Source organism: Piliocolobus tephrosceles, chromosome 13 (assembly GCF_002776525.5).
Source record: "Piliocolobus tephrosceles isolate RC106 chromosome 13, ASM277652v3, whole genome shotgun sequence".
Classification (NCBI taxonomy): Eukaryota; Metazoa; Chordata; class Mammalia; order Primates; family Cercopithecidae; genus Piliocolobus; species Piliocolobus tephrosceles.
In genome coordinates this window covers 57,309,431-57,315,939 of record NC_045446.1, presented here as the reverse complement: position 1 = coordinate 57,315,939, position 6,509 = coordinate 57,309,431, and the positions used below count along the sequence as shown (strand labels likewise).

The 6,509-nt window shown below is 51.8% G+C and overlaps 1 protein-coding gene across 5 annotated transcripts in view; it reads left to right on the top strand.

Moving 5' to 3' along the window:
* The first annotated feature begins 985 nt into the window (after nucleotides 1–985).
* Nucleotides 986–6,509, top strand: part of PPFIBP2 (PPFIA binding protein 2) — a 143,699-nt gene continuing 138,175 nt past the window's right edge. For all 5 annotated transcript variants that reach the window (XR_002725850.3, XM_023190011.3, XM_023190005.1 and 2 more), the window contains exon 1: nucleotides 986–1,362. The gene's annotated coding sequence lies outside the window, so the exon portion shown is untranslated. The remainder of the gene's footprint in view (nucleotides 1,363–6,509) is intronic.

Below are 6,509 nucleotides of genomic sequence, written 5' to 3'. Positions count from 1 at the left end.
GTCTGCTGCTGGCCAGGTTCCTGTAGTGACCACACGTCTCATATTTGCCAGGGTGGCTTAGGTTCTGTTCACATGTAAAAGTCTCCTGGTCATTGCAGACTGCGAGGGTAAATTTGGTTTGAAAAAGTTGTATCCTGTGGAGTTTGTTGACACTCCAGCCTGTAGAAAACTAAAGGCCAGAGCTGTGGTGACTCCTGCCAGAGCTGGGGACTATGCCAGAGTCCCTGGTGTCGCTGCCATCTGAGGCCTACAGGGATTTTAAACAGCTTAACAGCAGCCAGTCCTTGGAGGCCTGGGCAGGGCCACAGCCTAGCAGTACAACCAAAACGGGTTCAGGCCACACACTGGAGGTAGAGGATGGACCAGGTCTCCAGCGTTCAGTCCTCCCCAGTTCGAGAACCCATTCCTGTGGTCAGACATTGCCAACGCTTTTCTTGGACCTAAGGTCCCAGATCCTTGGTGCTGGGCACAGGGAAATGCTTCCTGACCTCGGCTCTTCGCAAGACAGAATCTTTGTTTGGTGCCAACCACTAGAGGGACCTCCACCACCCCAGGTCGCGAGTGGAGCGCGGCGGGACCAGGGGTGATTCGGAGCTTTCCGACCTGCTTAGGGAGGACGGCTCAGAGACCACCTCAATTTTGCTGGGATCCCACGCGGCCTGAGGAAGTCGGGATGCTCCGAAGGGTTGCTGCTCTGGGTGTGCCTCTAATGTGGGTTTTCTATGCTTTCTCCCTTCGCAATTCTCGACACAGTTTCCTTCTTCCTCGCTTTCATTCCCTGTGACCGGAGAACGGCGCTGAAGGGCTGGAGAAGCCCAGGATACTAGCAGCCAGAGCGCTGGGGACCCACCCGGGCCTCCCAGCAACCGGAGCTGTGCGGAGGAGGAGGTGCGGCGAACGGGACGGGGCGGGGCGGGGCGGGGCGGGGCGGGGCTCCCGGGAGGGGGCGCGATCCGCCGAGAGATGCGGGGCTGGTGCCTGGACGCGCGGCCCAGAGGGTGGGGACGAGGCAGGTTCGAAGGGGCAGGGCTGACCAGGCCGGTCCCCGGGGAACAGGAACTCTGGCGGACGGGTCCCAGCAGGCTTCCTCGGTGCCCGAGAGGGTGGTCCCTGTGGCAGGTCCCGGGGTGGGGGCGCGGCGCTCCGGGAAGAGCCTCCCTCAGGTCCCCGCCCCGTCACGTGAGCGCCGGCCCCGGCGTCTGCGGTCGGTTCGCTGGTTGGTCGGGCGCTTGGTCCGGCAGTTGGTCGGTGGGCCAGTGGCTTGTCGCTCGCTTCTGGGCTCTCATGTTTGAAGGTGTGAGGGACACGGGAGCGGCCCGCACACCTGAGCCGCCCGGAGAGGAGCCGCGGCCCAGCACCCAGGTCAGTGGGCTCTCCCCACACCCCGGGCTCGCCGCGCGGTCGGGGTTGGGATCCCCGTCGGGAGCATTGCCTGGGGAGTGGAGCGCCCCCAGAGCTACGAACCACGGGGGCGTGTGGGTCAGTGTCTCCGTGAGCCCCGGAGCGTGTCCCAGGCTCGAGGACGGGGACCCTTCTGCAACTCCACTGGCCAGAAGCCTGGGAGGAGGGCAGAACTCCTGTGGGTTGGCTGCGAATCTCCACCCCACCCTGCCTGGGATCAGCGGACAGTCCGCACTCCTGCAGGTGCCAGCGTGGCCCTGGAGATGCGCAGGGAGGTGGGGTCCCTGAATTCTGTGCTGCGCGTCTCAGCCCTGCTCAGCCCGGGGAGCAGCGGCGTGGACTAGGGAGCCTCAGGAGGTTGCGGAAGCGTTAGGTCTGTCAGCCCAGGCAATTCTCTGTTGGACACAGCCTGTGTCTAGATGCAGCGCCTCGGCTAAAGCCAGTTCTGTAGTGTAAGTGCAAAAATACAGCACGCTTTTCAAAATCTAAAACCACTGCCTCCCCGTAGATTGCAGGATGGGGACGGTCCTATTTAAAAGTGGGCTCCTCTTCACCTCATCACATCAGACTTCAGACCCGCAGATTTTCCTCGGATGAAAATAAGATTATGTAACTAGAGAACAGAACTTCCAGCGTTTGGGTAGGATTAAGACAGGCATTTCTATATTTTGGTCTGCTTCCTGTCTTTCTCTTCATCTCTCTCCTGTCTTTCTCTTCATCTCTCTCCTTTCTCAACCCCTCCTTAATTGATTATAATACAAATCTGAAGTTTTTTTCAAATTTTATAGTGTATTATGTGAAGTTAAATGGTCAACTACAGAAAAGTAGTGGGCTTTAAACATAATTCATCTTCAGCATATTCAGTCTTTCATTATTATAGGTGTATGGAAAACTCTAAGTGTTATAAATTATTTCTCTCTTTGGCTTGAGAGAGGCAACCCATTTGCACTTTGCTTAAATTAATATCTGACATTGAAGTGGGAGATGGGGATGATTGATGAGGTTTTCACTGATTGCATATATCCGTGTTTTATTTAACATATTTCAATTATTAGTAATACTATTTTAAGATTTGGTGATGTGACAGTTGTTAGCTTATTGCTACTGGAGAGACAAGCTGCTTACCATCATGATGCCTTCTTTACTGGGTAGCTAAGGGAGATGCACCTTGACTTTAAGATTAAGTGGAATGAGATCAATGACATGAAGACGGTAGGAACAAAGTTATGGGAATTCCTGTCTTTCATCTGAGCAGGAAATCTGGGATAATTTTAAGAAAGGGTTATGTGATGGACCTCAAAGGATCACTTCTGGGTTTTTCGAGGCAGAAATGGGTAGAGCGTGGCCTGGGCTGTGACAACTGTGTGGGCAGGCAGGCATGGACTCACCATGAGAAGTGGCCAGTGGTCCAGCTTGGCTCTTATGTTGAGTGCTAGACAGTAAGGCTGCTGATAAGGCTGGAAAATGGTGCCAGCTGTCCAGTGCAGAAGTCTGGACTTGGTCTGAAGGCACAGCAGGGGACTGACTGATGGTTCTGTGAACTTCTCAAAGTCAAAGACCTTGGTCCTTAACCCTCCCAATTCCTAGCCTGATACAGAGAAAATCCAGTAAATATCTGTGGAGTGCACGGTCTGGCAACACTGTAGAGCAGAGCTTCTCAAACTTTAACAAGTTTGAGAATCTTGCAGGCATCTTGTTCAAATGCAAATTACAATTCCATAGGTCAGGGGTGGGACCTGACATTCTGCCTTTCTAACAGATTCCCAGGAGCTTGCTGATCATTTCCCTATGTATAGCAAGAATTTAGAGTAGCAGTTTGCAAACTGCCTCATAATCGCCTGGGGAGTTTTGTAAAATGTCCAGATTAAGTACTCTGGGATGTTTTTACCAAGTTCCCCCAGGTGATTCTGTTGACAAATCCGAAGGCCACTGCTGCAACGGCAAAGTTCTGGCAATGTGGTGGGAAGCAAAGTCCAAGGGAAAAAGACAGTGGGGGCGGCGAGACTGGATAGGAAACTGGGAGGCTGATTCAGGGTCGAAGGGATGAGGCCTTATTTTGGGCCTGAGAGAGTGGTGAGGAGGGGACAAGTAGGGAGACTTCAGAGAGATAGAATCTGTAGGACAGAGGACTAGGGAATGGGACAGTCTCTAGACTGATTAGATGGAACGACAAGTGAGGAGGGAGAAACAATGCTGGGAAGATTCAGCTTTGGGCCTGAGGAATGGTATGGCTTTTAGACTGTAATACTTAAGGTAAAGTTTATGAAAGGTTCTTGTATCAGTTCAAACCCAGAGAGCACGCCAACAGACAACACGAGGCGGTATGGAGCAACATGCTGTTTTAATGAGCGCCTGGGTACAGGTGAGCTGAGGCCTAAAATGGCATCAGCACCAAATGAGGACGGAGCAGGGGTTTTATAGTCTCCTGTAAACAAGAAGTGTCTCAGTCTGATGTAACTGCTACGTGGTACCCAGACGGCCTCCCTCTCAATCTTCATGGGGTACATGTCTTCTGGCCAGGGTAGGTGTCTTCTGGCTGGCTCTCTTCCTGCTTTTGCTATGTTGCTGATGCACGCTGCTGGCACAAGTGGCCTTGCGCCTTGGGACTGGGCCTGAGAAGGAAGGAGTTACTCATCTCTTCAAGCTTTCAAACCCCGGGGAGAATCTTTCATTCCTGTCTATTTGGTTATAGTAAAAAGGGATAAGGAGTGACCTTCTCAATAACTATTTCAGGCGTGACATAGGGTGGCATGGGCTCCTTGGAAAAAGAAAAACTTAATTTTTAGGATATTCTTGAGAGACGGGTTGGTATCCATCATGTCACTGTAGCAGGAGCATAATCTGAATTGTCCGGTGGCTAACTGTAGTTTCAACAAGAGTTTTAGTGGCTTTTATTATTAGTGAGATAACACAGGGGAGGAAAAGGAGGAACCCAGTGATGAAGATTACTGTCCCTACCAGGGTTTTAAATCTTCCAAAATTAGAGAACTGTTGTCCGGCTGCTAGAGTGAGAGCTCGAGTGAGGGTGATGAGTTCAGCTTTTTGGGAAGTGGTGCCTAGGAGGCACGGATTGACTTCAATAGTGTGGGGTCTTTAGACAGGGGTGTGGTGTTTTGCGACTGAGGGTGTGGAAGTATCCCTAACAGCGGGGTTAACTACAGATGGGGGATAAGGAAAGGTTGCAGGTTTTAGAGTGGGAGGTTGCAGGAGTAGAAGAAAATTAGAAGCCTTGGAGGGGTCTGGGTTGATGTGTTGGGTACTATAGGGAACGTGGAAGTGGAGAGTAGTGTGGAGTTTTGAAAGGATGTTTCTGCCTACAAGCAGAGTTGGGCATGAGGGCAGGACTAAGAAAGAGTGAGTGAAGGAAAAGGTGTGCAGGGGGCAGAAAAGTGGAGGGGTGGCTCGGGGTTTGGAGACTTGTCCATCAATTCCCACAACAGAGACGTGGGAGGACTGGGTGGGTCCTGAAAAATTAGGTAAAGCAGAGTAGGTTGCCCAGGTATCAATTAAAAAACATACTGGCCTACCTGCCACCATCAGGGTTACCCTTGGCTCGGATGAAGCAATGGTAGTTGCCGGGACATCCATTCCAGGGCACCATCAGTCTTCACTGGCAAGGCGGACAAGATCCGAGTAGGCGGTTTTGGCCTGCTCGGGAAGGGATGGGGGTGGTCCTTGCAGGGGCTGCTCATGGTCCGACTTCCAGTGGGGTCCTCTGCAGAGGAGACACAACCTAGTGGGCTTACCTGGGTTTGGGCATTGTCTGGACCAGTGGCCTTCATTGCCGCACTTGAAACAGGCACCAGGTGGAGGTGGATTGCTAGGAGGCTTCTGTGTGGAGCTGTGGCCCCGTGGGCCTGCAGGGCCCCTGATGGTGGAGGCAGGCATTTGAAACTCTGCCTGTTTTTGCCTTTTACTTTCCTCATCATGATTGTTAAAGACCTTGAAGGCTAAATTAAGAAGGTCTCGTTGTGGGGGTTTGAGGGCCGTCGTCAAGCTTCTGAAGCTTGACGGGAATGGATTGGGAGATGAACCGAAGGTTTATGATAGTGGTTCCTTCTGGGCTGGCTGGGTCTAGGTTGGTATATTTTCTCATGGCTTCAGTTACACGAGAGAGAAAAAGGGCTACGTTTTTGTCAGGAGCTTGGGTGATTTCTGGAAGTTTTTCATAGTTTGCCACTTTATGGGTACCCTTTTTGAGTTCTGCAAGAAGACACACAATCATGTGGTCTCGATGGCAGCATCTAGAGGCCCTGTCTTGATAATCCCCGTGGGAGGCCTGGTTGGGGACTGCCTCTGCACCAGTAGGCTTGGCAGGAGCTTGGTGATGAACTGTATCAGCATACACCTAAGCTAGGGTCCAGATACGGTCCTGGTCTTCTGAGGTGAGGGTAGAAGAGAAGACAACGTAGAGATCATGCCAAGTTAGTTCATAAGACTGGGTAAGATACTGAAACTCCCTAATATAAGAGGTAGGGTCTTCTGGAAATGAACCGAGTCTTTTGTTAATTTGAGAGAGATCAGTTAGGGAGAAGGGAAAATGAACTCTAACAATACCTTCAGCTCCTGCTACTTCCCAAAGGAGGCACTCTAGCACTGGTGCTGAAGTGAGGGTGGGGCATGAACCAAAGATGGCACTCGAGCAAGTATGGGCAGGAGAGAAGGAAGAAGCCGGAAGTGGTTCCTGCTGAGGGTTTGAAGGGGGAAGGGGATTTGAGTTGATAGGCAGTGGAGGATAGATAGGGGCATAAGGTGGCGGGATGGGTTTACAGGCTTCAGGAGAGGGCAGTGAGGAAGGAGAATGAGTACAAATAATGCTAGAGTTGTCCTCAGGAGAGGACGGTATAGGAAAAGAAGTGGGTACTGCTGACTGGGAAGATGGTAGCTGGGAAGATGGCAGCTGAGAAGATGGTGACTGGAAAGATGGCGGCTGAGAAGATAAAGAGGAAGGCTTGTGGGGTTAAAGAAGATGGTTGAGAGGAGAGGTAGAGTCTGAGAGGGTTGGACAGCAGTGTGCTGGATCTAACGGGGAAAAAGAGGTAGGGTTGGGAGGAGAAAGGCGATTAGGATGGCGAGAATAGAGAAGGATTTGAACAGGTAAGCAAGAA